The 21,390-nt window shown below is 38.0% G+C and overlaps 1 protein-coding gene across 3 annotated transcripts in view; it reads right to left on the bottom strand.

The window, feature by feature from the left end:
• Gld (Glucose dehydrogenase) overlaps nucleotides 1–21,390 on the bottom strand; it is a 179,136-nt gene that overhangs the window by 132,900 nt on the left and 24,846 nt on the right. Inside the window, exon 1 of one of the 3 annotated variants that reach the window (XM_067759178.1) lies at nucleotides 4,340–4,394. The exons of the other annotated variants lie outside the window; for them this stretch is intronic. The gene's annotated coding sequence lies outside the window, so the exon portion shown is untranslated. Of the gene's footprint in view, nucleotides 1–4,339; nucleotides 4,395–21,390 lie in introns of those variants that run through there. 3 annotated transcript variants of the gene reach the window in all.

The raw sequence follows: 21,390 nt of genomic DNA, 5'->3' as shown, positions 1-21,390 counted from the left end.
CAGGAACTGTTAAAAGCCAGGTACTGTTTTGAACCGGTTATTTTTCAGAACCATACACTATTTTAGATCCGGGTAATTTTCAGACCCTGGAACTTTTAGGGAACCGGGTGTTTGCTTGGGACCTGGTACATTTTCAGAACCGGGTAATATTTTAGAAACTGGTACATTTTCAGAACCGGGTACTCATTTGGAAACGTTTGCTTTTTCTAACCAAGCAGTTGAGAACAGAGTAGGTTTTTGAACCGGGTACTTTTTAGAGCCAAGTGAGCCACTTGGCGAACGAACATACATACATTCCTACTACGTTAAATGGCTATACATAACCATTTAGAACTGCGTATATAGTTGGATATATTTGTTTGTGTATGTATTGTTTAGCCAATGCAGCTTCTTTTATCTAAGCTTAATTTTGTAGACAATTTTATTAATAGTCTAAAAATTGCTGATTGCACCGTTAAGTGCAAAGTTCAAGTCTAATTATATCGTTATTAAAAGCAAAAAAAGCCAAAAGATATTTGTCAACGAATTTATCGTCCAATCTAAAATATTTGCCGATGATGACTTAAGAGGGAAATTACCTTGAAAGCACGTTTCTATTATAGCCACCCACAAGCTGATTTGAATCGTGTTTTATCTAACGGTAGTATCTAGCTGTGATTGATTGCGCAGTGGCGGAAGTGTCGGTGAAGTGTAAATGCAGTAAGTTGGCAACATCAATTGCTGCGCTCAAGGCTGGTGGCGACAATTTGATAATTACAATAATTTTCACGTAATTTTCACTTTGAATTGCTAAAAGAAAATTATGCGAAATTTATTTGTTATGTTGTGTGAAATTAAAGCAGACAGGCAAGTAAAGTGGGAGAATGTGTTTATGTGTATGTATGTGTGTACATTTATTGTCACGAAATCGCAAACGAAATTTGACTGACTGGGAAGTAATAAATGCATCAAAAAGTTGATTTCCATAGTTCATACTAACATACATGCGAAAATTGACTTAAAACAATTTATGCAAATTTATTCATATCTCCCCAACTCATTTGTCAAAACCATCCACACGAGGGGAGCCATCAAACAAGTATGTATGTATACATACAAGCACAAGGAAAACTGAACTGGATGAAGGAAAACGCTGACGAATAAATCGGAAATAGTCCCGTAAACATTTTAAAATTGTGCCGAACTGATCCCAGAATAACGCCGAATCCATCCGGAGATAATCCAGAACCGATTCAGAATTCAGTACCGAAACCGTCCAAAATAATCTCGATATGTTCCTTGTGTTTTCATACGCTGGAGTATGTTGATGTCTGCGTAAACATCGTGTAGCTCATCGTTAAATCTTCTTCGGTACTCGCCATCGCCAACGCATAGAGGTCCGTAAATTTTTTGAAGAAGTTTTATCTGGAACACTCCCAGGGCCGCCTGATATGCAGGTCGATGGTACATTTACCAGGTTCGAAACCGCAATGATAACGTCCAAATAGCCGATTCACAGTGGGTTTAAATTTTTCGCACAATACGCTGATTCTGCGCAGTTTGCAAGATCCCCCCTCTTGTGGAGTGGGAAAATAATGACTTTTTGAACAATTAGATTTCAATCGTCAAGCATGCACTCGTCCAACCATATTTTGCATAGAAGCTTATGTAAGCGCCTAGCCAAGTACTCTCCTCCAAAATGCAACAGCGCACGCCGCTTTGTTGTTTTTTAATCTGGTTTTTGTTATTGTGACCTCATCGAAATCGGGTGGGAGGACAATTATTCCATCATCATCATTGCGTCCTCCTCGGTACATCGTCCTTGAGCGGAACATCGCTGTCTCCAGGGAAGAGAAAAGTTCTCTCCATAATCTTGGTTTTCTCTGTTTGCCTCGGAGTTAAAAACTTTCTTCTGTCACCAAAATTTTTCTTTAAAATTTGTGAGCGTTATTCCTGTTGTTGTTGTTGTTGTTGTAGCAATGCTCGCCCCACCTAATAGCCGCGACCGATCACAAATTGTCATCAATATCCTCTAACGGGAGTCCAAGGAAACTTGCCGTTTCAACAGGGGTGGACCATAAGGAAAGGGGTGTTAGAGGCGTTGGTTCCACATTACAATTAAAGATATGGTTGGTGTCATATGGGGACACATTGCAAGCGGGGCATACATTTTTTATGTCGGGGTTGATTCTGGATAGGTAAGAGTTTAACCTGTTACAGTATCCAGAACGAAGTTGAGCAAGAGTGACACGCGTTTCCCTGGGGAGTATGCGTTCCTCTTCCGCGAGTTCTGGATATTTTTCTTCAAGTACTGGATTCACCGGGCAATTCCCGACATAAAGGTCCGACGCCTGTCTATGGAGTTCACCAAGGACCTGCTTGTGTTTTTTCGCTTCATACGGCTGGGTTCTCAGGTGCCGTATTTCCTCAAAATGCTTACGGAGATGACTCCTTAGGCCCCTAGGCGGTGCTGGTTCGTCAATCAGATGTCTGTTGGGATGCCCAGGTTTCTGGGTATTCAACAGAAACTGTTTGGTCAGCATCTCATTTCTCTCCCTGATGGGGAGTATTCTCGCCTCATTATGCAGATGGTGTTCTGGGGACATAAGAAGACAGCCCGTGGCGATTCTGAGAGCAGTATTTTGGCAGGCCTGTAGTTTCTTCCAGTGGGTAGTTTTTAGGCTTGGCGACCATATGGGTGACGCGTAGCACGTAATCGGCTGGCTAATTGCTTTGTATGTGGTCATGAGCGTTTCTTTATCTTTTCCCCAAGTACTGCCAGCAAGGGATTTGAGGATTTTATTACGGCTCTGAATTCTCGGAACGAGCGTTATTCCTGGTGGCCAGCAGCTCAAACTCCTCGAAGTCATGCCTTCCTTTTTTTCTTTTGCTTTTTTCTTCCTGTACAGGCATTTTGCTTCACTTTTCAACTGAACTCCAAGATGCAACATTAACTCCTGAATATTTGCGAAACGATTCCGAAAGGGTAAAGAAATATTTCGGAAAAGTTTAGGAGATATTTTCAAGATTATCCCGAAAATGTACCCGAAGTATTCTTTAATAGGCTTGAAATTTTATACATAAGCAAATTCTAAGTTATTCTGAAAATAATCCAGAAATTATAGGGGCATTATTTCTAAAAGATCCGAAAACTAACCGGAGATAGTTTTAAAACCATTTTAAAATACCTGAAATACATTAGAAATATCCAAAAATGCTGTCATGAACTCTAAAATAGTCCGTAAGTAATTCTGAAATAGTCGCGAAACATTCAGAAAATGATCAGGAAATAATTCTGAAATATTTCGAAAATCATCATGAACTAACCGTGAGATGATCACGAAGCAGCCGAAATGCTCATAGAATATTCTGGAGTTACCGAGGGGATAGTCCAGAGGTAATACTGAAATAAATCGGCTAATTATCCAGAATAGTTAAAAAAAAAAACAGATATAACCCTTAAAACAATACCGAAATTGATCTGAATATATTTCGAAATAAGTCCGAGGAAAACTTCGAAGAATGCTCCTAAATTCTTTCACTACATTACTAAAATAGTCTCGAAATTATGACAAAAACAGTTCCACAACAAGCCGAAAGGAACGCATAAGAGTCCTGAAGTTATTCGAAAATAGTTCTGAAATGATCACGAAGTAGACCTGAGAAGACCCTTAAACAATCAAGAAATGATCACAGAATTGCCGCAGATAGACCTAAGATGATCCCGCAAAAAAATCTCTGATCTATACGAATTAATTCAAAAATAGCCAAGTTATGACTAACAAAAAAATCCCGATAGGGGTCCAAAACAATCCTGAAATAGTCCCAAAAACAATCATAGAAAAACAATCAAACATAGAATGATTGGGAGATTGTTCTGAAATAAATATTCAATATGCTGCGCAAATAATATCAAAATTATGCAAAAAAAAAGAATCCCAAATTATCATATAAACATAAATAATCGCGAAAGTAACTCGAATAATCCTAAAATGATTCGAAAATGTTTTCAAAACGATCACGAAAGATTTCCTACCCGATCAATGAGAGACCTTTTCCAAAATTTTTCGTTGGTGGCTCCGAAATGATTTCGAGAACAATCGTGAACATGCACCCAAATAGTCCAAAAGTAGTGCTGATATAACCCGACAGGATTTCGAAAACAAATCCGAAATAATCCAGAAAAAGTGATCTACTATATTTTGTAGCAATTATATAGCGCTGGGGTTAACAATAAATGGAAAGGAGGAACTTGAACGAATTTTTGTTTATTAGCCAAAATATGGTCTGTTTTAACTCGAATTAGGGTTTTCTTGATAGATTGTCTTAAGTTAAAGGACTTGAAAAACTAATTACATACCTCGTTAAGAAGACTCTTAGCACTAGATTGTCACTCACGTCAGCACTTCTCTACTACCCAAACTGCACTCAATAAACCAGTTCCAATCTTATATACTTATACCTCTTCCTTTGTATGTGGATTAAAATTTAATTCATATTTGTTTATTGCCACCTAAATAAATTTGTTGTCTAATAACGGTTAATACCAACGAAATAATAAAAGTACTATCAAGTAACGGATTATTCAAATAAAGTAAACAGTAAAAATTTGCGTAGAAAAGATCTGCTTCTGACATGAGCTGAGCTAGGTTAGGTTAAACAGAATGTGCTCATGCAGCTTGCGCTTCCTTAATCTGTTGTAACTGGCGAGGGGTACCTTACAAGCATGTGATGTCAGAAGGCCAGAGTCCAGATAGTATGCCTAAAAAGAGCCTTAAGTCCTCTCTCTGTCGAGATATAAGCAACTTTATGAGTCCAACGTCGTAAGATTTGCTCTTGCTGAATTAAATCCTCTGAATGATGCCGGGATGTATTGGGTTCAGTCAGTGAGTTGGGATATTTTTTATGCATATTTTATTTATATTAAATAGCGGGACGCGCACATATTGCTTTATACAATTGTTTTTGTTATTGATATTAGAGGAAATTGCAAAGTTTACAAACGGCAATCGTTCTATATTTATTTAACTTGACTCTGTGTAGCGTTGTTTACGAATTTTGTTATTGAAATTTAAGTAACTTCCCGATGAGCTACAACCATGAAACTTGAATATAATTTAGAACCCGATGACATGGCAATAAAAAGAAAAAACCTGCGCTAAGTGGCGCAAGGGTTGAAATATTGAAAAAAAAAACAATCATATTTGTGGTCAGATTTGGGTCATATTTGGAACATATATTACATACATGAATGGAAAGCAACTTCGGAAAAAATCGCCGCTAGGTGGCGCAAGGATCGAGAAATTCAAGAAAATCGTATTTGTCGTGTGATTTGGCTCATATTTGCAACACATATTACATACATGAAAGGAAAGCGACTTCTCAAAAAATCGCCGGCAGGTGGCGCAAGGATCGAGAAATTCCAAAAAATCTTATTTGTGGTCCGATTTGGCTCATATTTGGAACATATATTACATACATGAATGGAAAGCAACTTCTGGAAAAATCGTCGCCAGGTGGCGCAAGGATCGAGAAATTCAAGAAAATCGTATTTGTCGTGTGATTTGGCTCATATTTGCAACACATATTACATACATGAAAGGAAAGCGACTTCTGAAAAAATCGCCGGCAGGTGGCGCAAGGATCGAGAAATTCCAAAAAATCGTATTTGTGGTCCGATTTGGCTCATATTTGGAACATATATTACATACATGAATGGAAATCGGCCTGTGGCAAAAATCGACGCCAGGTGGCGCAAGGATAGAGATCAATTTCAGTGACACCAAAATACTTTGAGCATATAAACTCAAACTTTGTGAAAAAAATTTAAGTAAGTAAAAATAATTTTAAAAAAGTGTTTTAGTAGAACGGTTTTATTGAAAACAATACTTACATCAAATAATAACAATATTAAAAGCTAGAAAATAATTAGGTAGGTCCTAGGTTCTAGTCATCATACTCCTCATCAATCTAGGGTGTTGATCAGACAAATAAATAAAAGCGCGGATGGATTTTCCTGCTCCTCGCGGTACCTTTATTAATAACGACCGTAATAGGGCCGCGCAAATGATACGCATCGTCCACATTGCTTCCTTTCGAGTAATTCACTACGCATGGATTGGATGAGCCATGGTATCATGGTCGCCTTTTACGACCTATATAACCTTCCGCGGGAATATCATTCTAACCCCAATCCGCAGGAGGAACAACAGTATGAATGTAGGAGATTCAAATATGTATGATGAAGAAGTGAAATTCAGAAAAATGTCCTAGTAACCATCGCCGTGAAATATTCCACACAATTTGGATTAAAAACATAGAGTATATATACATATATGTTCCTAGTTGTGTATAAAAGGAATAGCAACAAAAAAGCAATTCTAAGAAACAAATTACAAAGCATGCAGCGGGGCCTTTATATGGAGGAGCAGGTAGGTCTACCAATGTGAATGAAGTGATCGTAGGTACCTGCCGTCGTCTGTCTAAACTTACCACGCACCAATGCACACGGGCGGAAACTCGTTTGACCAACTCCCAAGGCTCGCTTACCTTGGTTGATGATTCGAGTGGACACATCATCACCTTGGTCATGGATCATAGCACCCTGCAATTCCACATTCGAGCTAATCAAATCTTAACGCATTCGGATATCAAGTAAATCCACCACCATGTTCCCGAAGGGCCTAACAATCCCCGTGGTACCACCATTACATTCTTGGTCGTATGGATGGGTATCCACTCCCTCCGGAGCGGTCACACCAGTGTGAATAATTATTAAGTATACTTTAACGTGAGTACCTGTCAATGTAAGATTCAACCTCACAATGCCAAACACGGATTTAATTTTATGATCACTAACACAACTATCGGCTCCATGTTGGTTACCTTAACACTTCGTGGCCGAAACGTTGGTGCCAAAATAGCTTGTATCACAAGTTATTACCTTGTCTGATATGGAGTCTATCCAAGCTCCTGTCATTTTAAGAAATCGGTTGCAAGACAGCTCCATCTTGAATTCCATTACTATTCTATACCAAGCACAAATATCTCAAAGTAACATGTTCTTATGCTAGAGCTCATCAGATACATGATACATTTCCACAATTTTAATACAAGTTTTAGGGGATGTGAACAACCCGTTCTGAGCACCAGGAATTATAGTAAAACAAAACCTTCGGAGGACCAAGAGTAAACTATATGCCATTTTTCAAACGAAGAAGGCCACATTACTTCGAAGAAAATGCTTAATTGTCTGGTTCGAGGGCTAAAGTGACCGCATTACTCTGAAGAGATCGTGTTAGGAGAAAAGCCAAAGACATCCGCCACCATATGATGTGAAACCACAACCCCCGCAATTCATCCGTATCCTCAAGGCAGGAGTCAAGATCTGAATACAAGCATCTACGACATATTGTATCAGGTCACAACTGATTGGTGCTGCTCCTCGCGGTACAGTTTTTATCGACCTTAGAGTCGCGCAGGTTCACTCTGCCCTCTTTCGAGTAAACGAAACTCCAGGATTGTTTAGCCTTATTTAGATCGCCTCTTACGATCGGTATACCTACAACGGGTATATTTGGCCCCTAACCCGCAGGGGGGACACCAGTGTGAATGTGGGAGACTTCGAGCCCAAAGTCAGCTCCTGAATATATAGATGAGAAAGAAGTACAATTCAGAAACTTGACCTAGGTAGTAACTTTCGCCGTGTGCAAATTTTGTAATTTTTCTGTAATATCAATAACCAAAACAAAAATATTATAATCTGAAATAAGCACCAATCCTAGTTTCCTTAGTAACCATTTTTATTACTGCATTTCAATACGCGGCCAACGTGGTGTGATGGTAGCGTGCTCCGCCTACCAAACCTTATGCCCTGGGTTCACACCCCGGGCAAAGCAACATCAAAATTTTAGAAATAAGGTTTTTCAATTAGAAGAAAATTTTTCTAAGCGGGGTTGCCCCTTGGCAGTGTTTGGCAAGCGCTCCGGGTGTATTTCTGCCATAAAAAGCTTTCAGTGAAAACTCATCTGCCTTGCAGATGCCGTTCGGAGTCGGCATAAAACATGTAGGTCCCGTCCGGCCAATTTATAGGGAAAATCAAGAGGAGCACGACGCAAATTAGAAGAGAAGCTCGGCCTTAGGTATCTTCGGAGGTTATCGCGCCTTACATTTATTTATTTTTTTTTATTTCAGTACGCTAGAAAAATCAAAAACTTATTTTCAGTGCATTTATTAGACCATGGTTTTAACGATTTTGTTCGATAAAACTTATTTGGCCGTTGAATTTGGAGCAAAGGTAGTAAGTTTTGCGATGCGTTTCTGCACTTTATTGCGTCGTCTCCAGGGATACTACATATTTATTTAAACAAGAAAACATTATTTGAACAATACTTATTGAAAATTTAGCACAAAAACAACACTATGATACTAACCCAAATTTCGTCAAAATAATGTTCATTTATAGTAAACACGTAAAATTTAATATTTTAAAATATGTACATTCGTCAGTTGTGAGTTATGCCAGCTTTGTATGCACAACTGATGTTATATTCTTATTTTTTTGTTGTTCATTGCATTCATATACAAACATTTATTACCTAACAGATTAATACCAAAAAAGAAAGCAAAGAATAACTTTGGGTGCTTTCAGAAAACACAACTGTTGATCAGTTGTTGATTGATAACTTTCTGAGCGCACCATTGAGTATTTTTTATACTCTCAGCGGTTGGAATTTTAAGTCAAATTAAAGTCCCGTCATATGAGCAAGTTTTTCATATAGATGTGTTAACGTAATCTTATGCATGATGAGTAGATTGCACGTATTTTAATGGAGAACGGCAAATCGAGCGACTCTGGCGCCATCTGACATGAAAATGTAGTCAACTTCCAACTTTTGTTGCAAGCAAAGCATTTGCTTTGTATAATGGGGCTATCACACTTTGAAAGTGAAATAATTTTGCCACTTGTTGGTACTTTTCTAAAATTTCTTCACACTTAAAAAACTGCAATTTAACAAATGAATAGGATGCAAAATATGTAAGCAAGTATTTTACTTGTATAGTGAGAATGTTTATAACAGTGCTTCGCGAAATTGTGTATTTGAATGGGAAAGACGGAAAAAACTTTAATTGCTAAGTCTGAAATTGCTTTTTATTCTCTTGTGTGATTGCGTTGAACGCATCTATATGAAAAAGTTGATTGTAGCTCAGCCATTACTGAGCAGAAATTTTTTCCGCTACATTCGCAAAACATATTTATTCGACTGCCTGGCAGTGCTTTGACTTTTTAAAGTTTTTTTTCTGAATTAAAATGTTCATCTTGATATCGTGGGAAAGTGAAAATAATATTTTAAGAAGTGCTTTTCTGTAAAATTTGAGGATTATTATTTAATTTGGAAGTTGACTCAACTCGCCGTTCATAAAACAAAATTTATATCACTCAACTGACGTCAACGTGTTTCCAACGTACCAACAAAAATTTTGTTCGCTGAAAGCGCCCTTTGAAAAGTTTGAAATTTTAAGATTCTTAAAACTTGCACTTTGTTAGACTAATATTGATTGGGCTACAAAAATGTGCACTCGAGACAATTTTGAAAGAAAATTTCACTGCTAGTTTCGTGTTCACAACTGCACTTTTAATCCATTATAAACAAAAGTTTTGTGTACATATTTACGAATAATTAGACAAATCTGATAAAAGAATTTTTTGCGAATCAAAAAAAGCAAATAAATATTATTTTAAATGCTTATGTTTATGTTTTTTTATCTTGTTTATTTTTTCGCTTTATAGCATAGATTAGTGTGGAAGGAAGTAGCGACTCTGCGCTTTTAAGTTTGTTTTAATGCGCATGCAAGTACCTATTCTAACTTTTTAAAAGATCAGCAAAAATTTTTCCAGAAATAAAAATTTCGTTAACTTTCTGTCAAATATATTAACATGTGTACATATTTGGGGATTTCATGACAAATTTTGAAAATTTGCCGATAATCGAGCTGTTTTTCTTATAAATTTTCATCTCAACTCCCACGACGCCCACTCCCACTCCCTCTCCTAATCCTACTCCCGCTCCTACTTTCTCTCTAAATCCTACTCTAACGTCCGCTTCTACTTGAACTAACACTGAACTGCCACTTTCATTCACTCTTTTTCAGCTTATGGCTTTTGTATACCTTTCCCTTTCCCTCCCGCTCTTCATCTTAAACACCGCCACTTGTAAAAACCTTCATTAACATATACATATAATTTGATACCGATATTGTGAAAACATATTCTGGGATCACCCTAGTCCAAATTTTTGTCCATATCTTAGAAAATGGTCTACATGTTCAGCTTAATCCCATGTACGAAACTTGATGCAAGTAATGCAGTTATGACTTTTAAAATTGACTTGTCCGATCTTGAGTTATTAAGTCACCCACATATTTTGCATTCTCTTTTATATATGAGGTTAACCTATTCGAAAGGCTGTATAAATAATAACTTTCAAACAAATCGAACCATTTTCCACTTTCCGGAAGCAAAGGGTTCCAAATATTAAGCTAGTCGAAGAGGAACCTCTATACTAAATTTCAAGAAAATCGCTCCATAAATGGGACTTCTTCTAATAGGAGGGAGCTATGGTATTACACTGAAGTGAAAGCCCTTGGTCGGGAAAAATCCCGCGTCTCTCCGGAACAATAGAAGCGGCTTCCGTAGGAGGCAATAAAATAGGTCAACCACTGGTTCACTTGCCGGAAAGAAAAGTTTCTCAAATATTAAATTTGATAAAATACATAAATTTGATTTTCTAGTAAAGTTCGGCCCCTGGTCCACTTTATGGATTAAAAAGTTTCCCAAATATCAATTTGGCAAAAGAATAACCCTTACATCGAATTTCATGCAAATCGCACTATAAAATAGATTTTTTGGAAGAGGTCGGTCCCTGATCCACTTCCCGCAAAGAAAAGTTTCTCAAATAATAAGCTGTTAGAGAAATCGCCCCATAAAATTCCCATTCAAATTCCCTTGAAAACACACACAAAATTTCATTGAAATTGGCCCAGTCGTTAAGGATAAGTTCAGTCACAAATACACGTACAGAAGAAATATGTGCATAAACTTTTTTTTAATAAACTAGAGCTTACGATTTCTTCTCTAGATTCTCGCTTGTGTTGGAGAAGCTCGTGAGCCTAACGAGTATTTCAAATTTCGAGAATCGCATAAGAAGCCGATACTTGCGAGAAATAACCTCCCGAACAAATTCGAGAAATCGTTAGATTTTGAATAACTTATTGGGGCGAATATTAGCAATTTCAACACATAACTATTCCGGTTATAAACAACTGCTGCACAACCACAATGGAAATGTAAACATTTGAGACAGTAAATCGCTACGCACACATGAACACTGCCGCTAAGAGCGTAAACGACATTACACACAAGTACCCAGCGAAAAAGGGAGGAGACGACATTACTCACACATATACATAGAACAAAACAGCGAATATGAGATGTAGAGATATGGGAGAAGTAAATAAGCAACTAATATAGAAAGCTGTTCGCGTTTAGATCCTGGGAGAAATAGGCGAACGAGGCAACTGAGAGCAAAAAATCAACCGTTTCTAAGGAAGAGTCTATCAGTTTCACTCTTACTCATTATAAGAGAAGTACGCGAGTACATTGTAAAGTTTTATTATCAGAACAGTGCTATAAAAATACAAATTTTTTATACAAAACATTTGAGTGTATTTGTTTGACAGTTAAGTGATTCGAAAGATAACAGACGGCGCAGAATTATCTAGATCTCTTTAAATACATATTCTTTAATAAATCTTCATTTACTACCAATTTCACTTGACTCAATGTAACCAAAACTCAGATAAATGTTTGCTGTCCCGTTCAAGCGCATGCATATTTTATTTTTTTTCACACACATACAGAAATATTTTAAAAGCAAGTTTCTATTTTTGTCACTCAATACTTTATCTGCTAAAGTTATTGTTTGTCTTTAGATAAGTGCGAAAATAGTAAAAATGTCTACGATTTGTGTCGCACCAACAGTGGAATGCTCCATATGCATGTAAACGACATTGGTAAAGCGTGACGCTCTATTTACTCATTATAAGTCTACTTTATGGCGGCCACCGTGATGTGATGGTAGCGTGCTCCGCCTACCACACCGTATGCCCTAGGTTCACACCCCGGGCAAAGCAACATCAAAATTTTAGAAATAAGGTTTTTCAATTAGAAGAACATTTTTCTAAGCAGGGTCGCCCCTCGGCAGTGTTTGGCAAGCGCTCCGGGTGTATTTCTGCCATGAGAAACTCTCAGTGAAAACTCATCTGCCTTGCAGATGCCGTTCGGAGTCGGCATAAAACAAGTAGGTCCCGTCCGGCCAATTTGTAGGGAAAATCAAGGCGAGAAAAAGGGAAAATGTAGACCTTAGATCACTTCGGAGGTTATCGCGCCTTACATTTATTTATTTTTGAGTCTACTTTATACTATAGATTAAATTACCTGTTTATCGTCAAAAGCTTCAAACAGATGCTTATAAACAATAGAATAAATAATTTATAGACCTGGTTGCAAATTAAGATTATATTGTAAAATGTTATTGGTATTTGTCCCACTTACTTAGTATGCTTTTGTTGTATAGAAAGAAAGCGATATAATGTTTCGTTGTATGAAGGATGTAGGGGAGAGGAGGGTCAATTAGCGGATATATTTTTTTATTAAATTCTTCGCTACTTTGCTACAAATTAATTTTTTTGTATAAATTAAGGTGACGTTTTTCTCTTTCAGATAAAACAATTAAATCCTCAGGGTGCGTGGATTAAAATGAGGACCTCACATAGACTGAATGAGACCGTAGTGTTACCAGAAATTTATTTCAACGACCAAACTGAAAACCCCTATCAAAAACCAGGACTTATGTTATAAAATAACTCCATCCTCTTGGTAAATACTAGAAGATTTCTAGGACTTAAGCCACTTCCTGCTTCCAGATCTGACAGCTGTATCTCTCCTAATAGCTGGAGTCTTAGCCTGGCCAGCGCAGGACACGAGCACACAACGTGCTCGATTGTTTCCTCCTCTAACCCGCATTCATATATCTGCTATCACTAACCAAGCCTAAATTGAAGGCATGTGAAGCCAGAAGACAGTGTCCAGTCAGAATACCCGTCATGAGTCTACACTCCTCTCTTTTTAATGATAGAAGCAACTTTGTTAATCTAAGATTGTAAGACCTATACATAATCTTCGACACTTTACAGTCGAATTCTTTTCTCAATCCCGTAGCATGTGCTATAAAAGGGACGTAGTATTCAACAACCCTTTCAACGATATTCTTCAGAAACCTTTGTTGGGACTACTTTTTTATGATGATTACGGCAAAGATAAGAAGCACTATGATTGAGTTCGATAATGCTCCCGTGAAAGAGAAGCCCTTCAATATGCAGACATCTACGACAGATTACATGTTAAAGAGAACATGTGTGTTTAGTTTGTTGTACGAGTGAAGCTATAATCGTTTATCGTGACAAGTTACAGGTCGCCTTTAAAAAGAGATATGAGAACATGTCACTGTTCTTGTTGGAGTTGTAGTATTTCTCTTTACTGACTGCGTCCAATTGACATTGGTAGTTGAAGAAAGATGACACCGGCTTTTGGTACATAGTCGGAATAATTGGCTTTATTATATATCGCCGCCGTGGTGTGATGGTAGCGTGCTCCGCCATTCACACCGAAGATCATGGGTTCACGTCCCGGGAAAAGCAACATAAAAAATTTTAGAAACAAGTTTTTTCAACAAGAAGAAAAGCTCGGCCTTAAATTTCTTCGGAGGTTATCGCACCTTACAATTATTTTTTTATATATCGCCAGATGTCAGCGTTATTCACTAAACAATATCTTCTTATTCACATGAGAGAAGGGTCCGCATCAAAAATTTTGCTTCTCTGCTACACCGAAAGAAAGGATGCTAGAAAAATCATCTACGTGGGCTACCTAGAGAGAACTTTGTGCGAGGATTAATGATCTTCAAACAGCGGTGTAAATCCAAAAAGCCAAACATGGGGGTAGTGCATTAATGCACCAGCCTTCACCTATAGTTGATTGGTAATGCAAAAAATATCAGCCTCACTCAGCGGTATTGATAGTGAAGCTGAAACATGTTGCACAAAAATTTAAAAGCTGGTAAAGAAAATATTTTTAGCTTAAGCTTTGTGCACAACATTTTTTCTTCACTCATTTCAATGGAAGCATAGAAAACTTCCAATAATGATGTTTTTTGTTTTTCACTCAGCTGAGTGATATTGAAAAAATAAAATGACTGCAATACATTTTTCCAATATAGTGTAATACTAATGAAGGTTTAGTTCAAAATTTAGTGCACTACCCCCATCTATGAAAAAATCCTTCTCGACAGATCACAGAAATGTAATTGGACTTCTGAAAGAGATAGATGGAAGGAAGCTACAACAACCATCCGGAAGAGACTTACTTAAAATTCATGTTCCCGACTGTATAGCAGCAGGTTATCAATACTCACATATAATGGAAGCGGCAAGCTTTTTGGCGGTAGAGAGAAAAGCTCAGAAACAAAGCTCACCCCTGTCGAGATAGCGCAATGGGCTTTGTCTAATTTCAGTAAATTCAAATCACCACGACCAAATGGGATATACCCTTAGCTGTGTTACAGCCGGAAATAATAATAAAGCCCCAGCCTTATCAAATCTATATGAGGCATTTCCACTGATCGGCTACATCTCACGACAAATTAAGCTATCGAATAAGCTATGATTGGCGAGGATATAAGCTGGGTGATATCCAAGCTAAGGAGAAGAAAAGCCAGTGCTGAGGGGGACAACTGATTAATTTGTGACAAATACAGAATACCCTCAAGGGGGTGTAATGGAGCAGAGAGAAATATCGGTGGTATAAGGTGGGTAAGGCAACGTTGGGATGCCTCTTTTGGCAAAAACTCTTGCACAGCGAACGAGGAATTGGCCGGTGCATTGTCGTGATGCATGATGCAGCCATCCTTGGCGAGTTCGGGTCGCACACGAAAAAGACGTGCCCGCAGCAGCTTAAAACGTCATCATAGAATTCTCTAGTCACTGTCTGGTCAGCGTGAATGCTTTCACGATAAATGATTCCGTAAACATCAAAAAAATAATTATCTTTGCTTTCAGATACTACTTTGACGTCCTTGCACAATATATTGAAAATAACCATCCCACATAACTAAGCTTTCTGTTATCATCGTACTGCATTGTTTATGTAATAATTTGTGAAAAAAGCTCAAAATTGCTCACCACTGCTTTAAAGCTTAGCACATCAAGTATATATAAAAACAAGTAGGGAAGGCTAAGTTCGGGTGCAACCGAACATTACATACTCAGTTGAGAGCTATGGAGACAAAATAAGGAAAATCACCATGTAGGAAAATGAACCTAGGGAACCCTGGAATGTGGTTGTATGACATGTGTATCAAATGGAAGGTATTAAAGAGTATTTTAAGAGAGAGTAGGCCATAGTTCTATGGATGGACGCCATTTAGGGATATCGCCATAAAGGTGGACCAGGGCTGACTCTAGAATTTGTTTGTACGATATGGGTATCAAACGAAAAGTGTTACTGAGCATTTTAAGAGGGAGTGGGCAATAGGTCTATAGGTGGACGCCTTTTCGAAATGTCGCCATTAGGCTGGGCCAGGGGTGACTCTATAATGTTTGTACGATATGGGTATCAAACGAAAGGTGTTACTGAGATTTTAAGAGTGAGTGGGCATTAGGTCTATAAGTGGACGCCTTTTCGAGATATCGCCATTAGGATGGGCCAGGGGTGACTCTAGAATGTGTTTGTACGATATGGGTATCAAATGAAAGGTGGTAATGAGTATTTTAAAAGGGAGTAATCCTTAGTTCTATATGTGGACGCCTTTTCGAGATATCGCCATAAAGGTGGACCAAGGGTGACTCTAGAATGTTTGTACGATATGGGTATCAAACGAAAGGTGTTACTGAGTATTTTAAGAGGGAGTGGGCATTAGGTCTATAGGTGGACGCCTTTTCGAGATATCGCCATAAAGGTGGACCAAGGGTGACTCTAGAATGTTTGTACGATATGGGTATCAAACGAAAGGTGTTACTGAGCATTTTAAGAGGGAGTGGGCATTAGGTCTATAGGTGGACGCCTTTTCGAGATATCGCCATTAGGGTGGGCCAGGGGTGACTCTAGAATGTTTGTACGATATGGGTATCAAACGAAATGTGTTACTGAGCACTTTAAGAGGGATTGGGCATTAGGTCTATAGGTGGAGGCCTTTTCGAAACATCGCCAATAGGGTGGGCCAGGGGTGACTCTAGAATGTTTGTACGATATGGGTATCAAACGAAAGGTGTTACTGAGCATTTTAAGAGGGAGTGGACATTAGGTCTATAGGTGGACGCCTTTTCGAGATATCGCCATTAGGGTGGGCCAGAAGTGACTCTAGAATGTTTGTACGATATGGGTATCAAACGAAAGGTGTTACTGAGCATTTTAAGAGGGAGTGGGCATTAGGTCTATAGGTGGACGCCTTTTCGAAACATCGCCAATAGGGTGGGCCAGGGGTGACTCTAGAATGTTTGTACGATATGGGTATCAAACGAAAGGTGTTACTGAGCATTTTAAGAGGGAGTGGACATTAGGTCTATAGGTGGACGCCTTTTCGAGATATCGCCATTAGGGTGGGCCAGGGGTGACTCTAGAATGTTTGTACGATATGGGTATCAAACGAAATGTGTTACTGAGCACTTTAAGAGGGATTGGGCATTAGGTCTATAGGTGGAGGCCTTTTCGAAACATCGCCAATAGGGTGGGCCAGGGGTGACTCTAGAATGTTTGTACGATATGGGTATCAAACGAAAGGTGTTACTGAGCATTTTAAGAGGGAGTGGACATTAGGTCTATAGGTGGACGCCTTTTCGAGATATCGCCATTAGGGTGGGCCAGGGGTGACTCTAGAATGTTTGTACGATATGGGTATCAAACGAAATGTGTTACTGAGCACTTTAAGAGGGATTGGGCATTAGGTCTATAGGTGGAGGCCTTTTCGAAACATCGCCAATAGGGTGGGCCAGGGGTGACTCTAGAATGTTTGTACGATATGGGTATCAAACGAAAGGTGTTACTGAGCATTTTAAGAGGGAGTGGACATTAGGTCTATAGGTGGACGCCTTTTCGAGATATCGCCATTAGGGTGGGCCAGAAGTGACTCTAGAATGTTTGTACGATATGGGTATCAAACGAAAGGTGTTACTGAGCATTTTAAGAGGGAGTGGGCATTAGGTCTATAGGTGGACGCCTTTTCGAGATATCGCCATTAGGGTGGGCCAGGGGTGACTCTAGAATGTGTTTGTACGATATGGATATCAAATTAAAGGTATTAATGAGGGTTTTAAAAGCAAGTGGCCCTTAGATGTATATGTGAAGGTGTTCTCGCGATATCGACCAAAATGTGGACCAGGTGATCCAGAAAATCATCTGTCGGGTACTGCTAATTTATTTATATATGCAATACCACTAACAGTATTCCTGCCAAGATTCCAAGGGCTGTTGATTTCGCCTTGTAGAACTTTTTCATTTTCTTCTACTTAATATGGTAGGTGTCACACCCATTTTACAAAGTTTTTTCCAAAGCTATATTTTGCGTCAATAAACCAATCCAGTTACCATGTTTCATCCCTTTTTTCGTATTTGGTATAGAATTATGACATTTTTTTCATTTTTCGTAATTTTCGATATCGATAAAGTGGGCGTGGTTATGGTCGGATTTCGGCCATTTTTTATACCAAGATAAAGTGAGTTCAGATAAGTAGGTGGGCTAAGTTTAGTAAAGATATATCGTTGTTTGCTCAAGTTATTGTGTTAACGGCCGAGCGGAAGGACAGACGGTGGACTGTGTATAAAAACTGGGCGTGGCTTCCACCGATTTCGCCCATTTTCACAGGGAACAGTTACCGTCATAGAGTCTATGTTCCTGCCTAATTTGAGAAGGATTGGTAAATTTTTGTTCGACTTATGGCATTAAAAGTATTCTAGATAAACTAAATGAAACTGGGCGGAGCCACGCCCATTTTGAAATTTTCTTTTATTTTTGTATTTTGTTGCATCATATCATTACAGGAGTTGAATTTTGACTTAATTTACTTATATACAGTAAAGATATTAAATTTTTTGTTAAAATTTGAATTTAAAAAAAAATTTTTTTAAAAAGTGGGCGTGTTCTTCATCCAATTTGCTAGTTTTTATTTAGCACATATATAGTAATAGTAGTAGCGTTCCTGCCAAATTTCATCATGATATCTTCAACGACTGCCAAATTACAGCTTGCAAAACTTTTAAATTACCTTCTTGTAAAAGTGGGCGGTGCCACGCCCATTGTCCAAAGTCTTACTAATTTTCTATTCTGTGTCATAACGTCAACCCATCTGCCAAGTTTCATCGCTTTAACCGCCTTTGGCAATGAATTATCGCATTTTTTCGGTTTTTCGAAATTTTCGATATCGAAAAAGTGGGCGTGGTTATAGTCCGATATCGTTCATTTTAAATAGCGATCTGAGATGAGTGCGCAGGAATCTACATACCAAATTTCATCAAGATACCTCAAAATTTACTCAAGTTATCGTGTTAACGGACGGACGGACGGACGGACGGACGGACGGACGGACGGACATGGCTCAATCAAATTTTTTTTCGATCCTGATTATTTTGATATATGGAAGTCTATATCTATCTCGATTCCTTTATATATGTACAACCAACCGTTATCCAATCAAACTTAATATACTCTGTGAGCTCTGCTCAACTGAGTATAAAAATGATTTGCCATACAAAATCTAAAGTAAAGCATAACAATTCAAATCGCATTTTGGTAACCTTAAACAAATTGTGTGTCATCAATAAAATTTGTGAAAGACCACTCATTCAAAAACAATGATCGTGGCGGCGATTTCGTCAAATCATTGCAATGAAAGTTTTGAGTTGCTTTGTTGGTGTTTGTGGTGCTTCAATGAAATCAATTTCTGATGGCTTTTGATTTCGTGTTTGTTCCTTTTGTTTTATCTGAAAGTGTTGTTGTTGTTGTTGTTATTTCATTTGCACCATTTGTTGTTTTTTATGTGGGCAAGTTTCTTTCTTTGTTGCTTAAATTTTTTCGTGATTTTTATACTCAGCTGAGCAGAGCTCACAGAGTATATTAACTTTGTTCGCATAACGGTAATCCGTAACGCAATAAACTAATCGGGATAGATATAGACTTCTATATATCGAAATGATCTGGGCGAAAAAAGAAATTCATTTAGCCATGTCCGTCCGTCCGTCCTTCCGTCCATAAACACGATAACTTCGGTAAATTTTGAGGTATCTTGATAAAATTTGGTATGTAGGTTCCCGGGCCCCCATCTCAGATCGCTATTTAAAATGAACGAAATTGGACCATAATCACGCCCACTTTTTCGATATCGAAAATTTCGAAAAACCGAAAAAGTGCGATAATTCATTACCAAAGACGGCTAAAGCGATGGAACTTGGTAGGTGGGTTGAACTTATGACATAGAATAGACAATTGGTAAAATTTTGGACAATAGGCGTGGCACCCCCCACTTTTAAAAGAAGGTAATTTCAAAGTTTTGCAAGCTGTAATTTGGCAGTCGTTGAAGATATCATGATGAAATATGGCAGGGACGTTACTCCTGTTACTATGTGTGTGCCAAGGAAAAATTTGCCAAATCGGATTACGAACACCACCACTTTAAACAAAATTTTTTTTAAAAGTCAAATTTTAACAAAAAATTGAATATCTTTACAGTATATAAGTAAATTATGTCAACATTCAACTCCAGTAATGATATGGTGTAACAAAATACAAAACCAAAAGAAATTTTCAAAATGGGCGTGGCTACGCCCTTTTTCATTTAATTTGTCTAGGATACTTTTAATGCCATAAATCGAACAACTATTTACCAATCCTTATGAAATTTGGTAGGGGCATAGATTTTCTGTTTCCTGTAAAAATGGGCGAAATCGGTTGAAGCCACGCCCAGTTTTTATACACAGTCGTCCGTCTGTCCTTCCGCTCGGCCGTTAACACGATAACTTGAGCAAAAATTGACATATCTTTGCTAAACTTAGTTCACGTACTTATCTGAACTCACTTTATCTTGGTATAGAAAATGGCCGAAATCCGACTATGACCACGCCAACTTTTTCGATATCGAAAATTACAAAAAATTAAAAAAATGCCATAATTCTATACCAAATATGAAAAAAGAGATGAAACATAGTAATTGGATTGGTTTATTGACGCAAAATATAACTTTAGAAAAAACTTTGTAAAATGGGTGTGACACCTACCATATTAAGTAGAAGAAAATGACAAAAGTTCTGCAGGGCGAAATCAAATGCCCTTGGAATCTTGGCAGGAATACTGTTCCTGGTATTACATATATAAATAAACTAGCGGTACCCGACAGATGATGTTCTGGGTCACCCTGGTCCACATTTTGGTCGATATCTCGAAAACACCTTCACATATACATCTAATGGCCGCTCCCTTCTAAAACCCTCATTAATACCTTTAATTTGATACCCATATCGTACAAACACATTCTAGAGCCACCCCTGGTCCATGTTTATGGCGATATTTCGAAAAGGCGTCCAAATATAGAACTAAGGCCCACTCCTTTTTTAAATACTCATTAACACCTTTCATTTGATACTCATATCGTACAAACAAATTCTAGAGTCACCCCTGGTCCACCTTTATGGCGATATTCTGAAATGGCGTCCACCTATAGAACTACGGCCCACTCCGTTTTAAACAAAATTTAATACCTTCCATTTGAAACCCTTGTCATTTAAACACATTCCAGGGTTACCCTAGGTTCATTTTGCTAAATGGTGATTTTCCCTTATTTTGTCTCCAAAGCTCTCAGCTGAGTATTCAATGTTCGGTTACACCCGAACTTAGCCTTTCTTACTTGTTTTCTTTTACTTTTGCAAAAGGTTTGACGTAGCTTTGATGAATCTTTAAGTTATGAGCCATTGTTGTGAGTAGCCATTAAACAATTTTTGGCTTAGAAATACATTTCGATTTTTAAATGTGTTGCATTGTTGTTATTTGAAGTGTGGTACTTTTCTCCACATAATATTTAAAAAAAAAGTCTTAAGTTGCACAAAGAAAAATACTGATTACATGGTGGGGTGATATAAAGTCGACGTTCAAAAAATCAATTGACGTTATGACCATTTCAGGTGGCCATAAGATCAATTGCTCTTAAGACCACTAAAATTGACTTTCACCGTTGACCTTATGTCACCCGTCCGATGTCATATATTTGTTTATATTTTTTAAGCGAATAATACAACAGCAATTTTGCAGCTAT

Source organism: Eurosta solidaginis, chromosome 1, assembly GCF_040869045.1.
Source record: "Eurosta solidaginis isolate ZX-2024a chromosome 1, ASM4086904v1, whole genome shotgun sequence".
Lineage (NCBI taxonomy): Eukaryota > Metazoa > Arthropoda > Insecta > Diptera > Tephritidae > Eurosta > Eurosta solidaginis.
The sequence above is the reverse complement of the archived record's forward strand: the minus strand, read 5'-3'. Positions and strand labels throughout refer to the sequence as shown.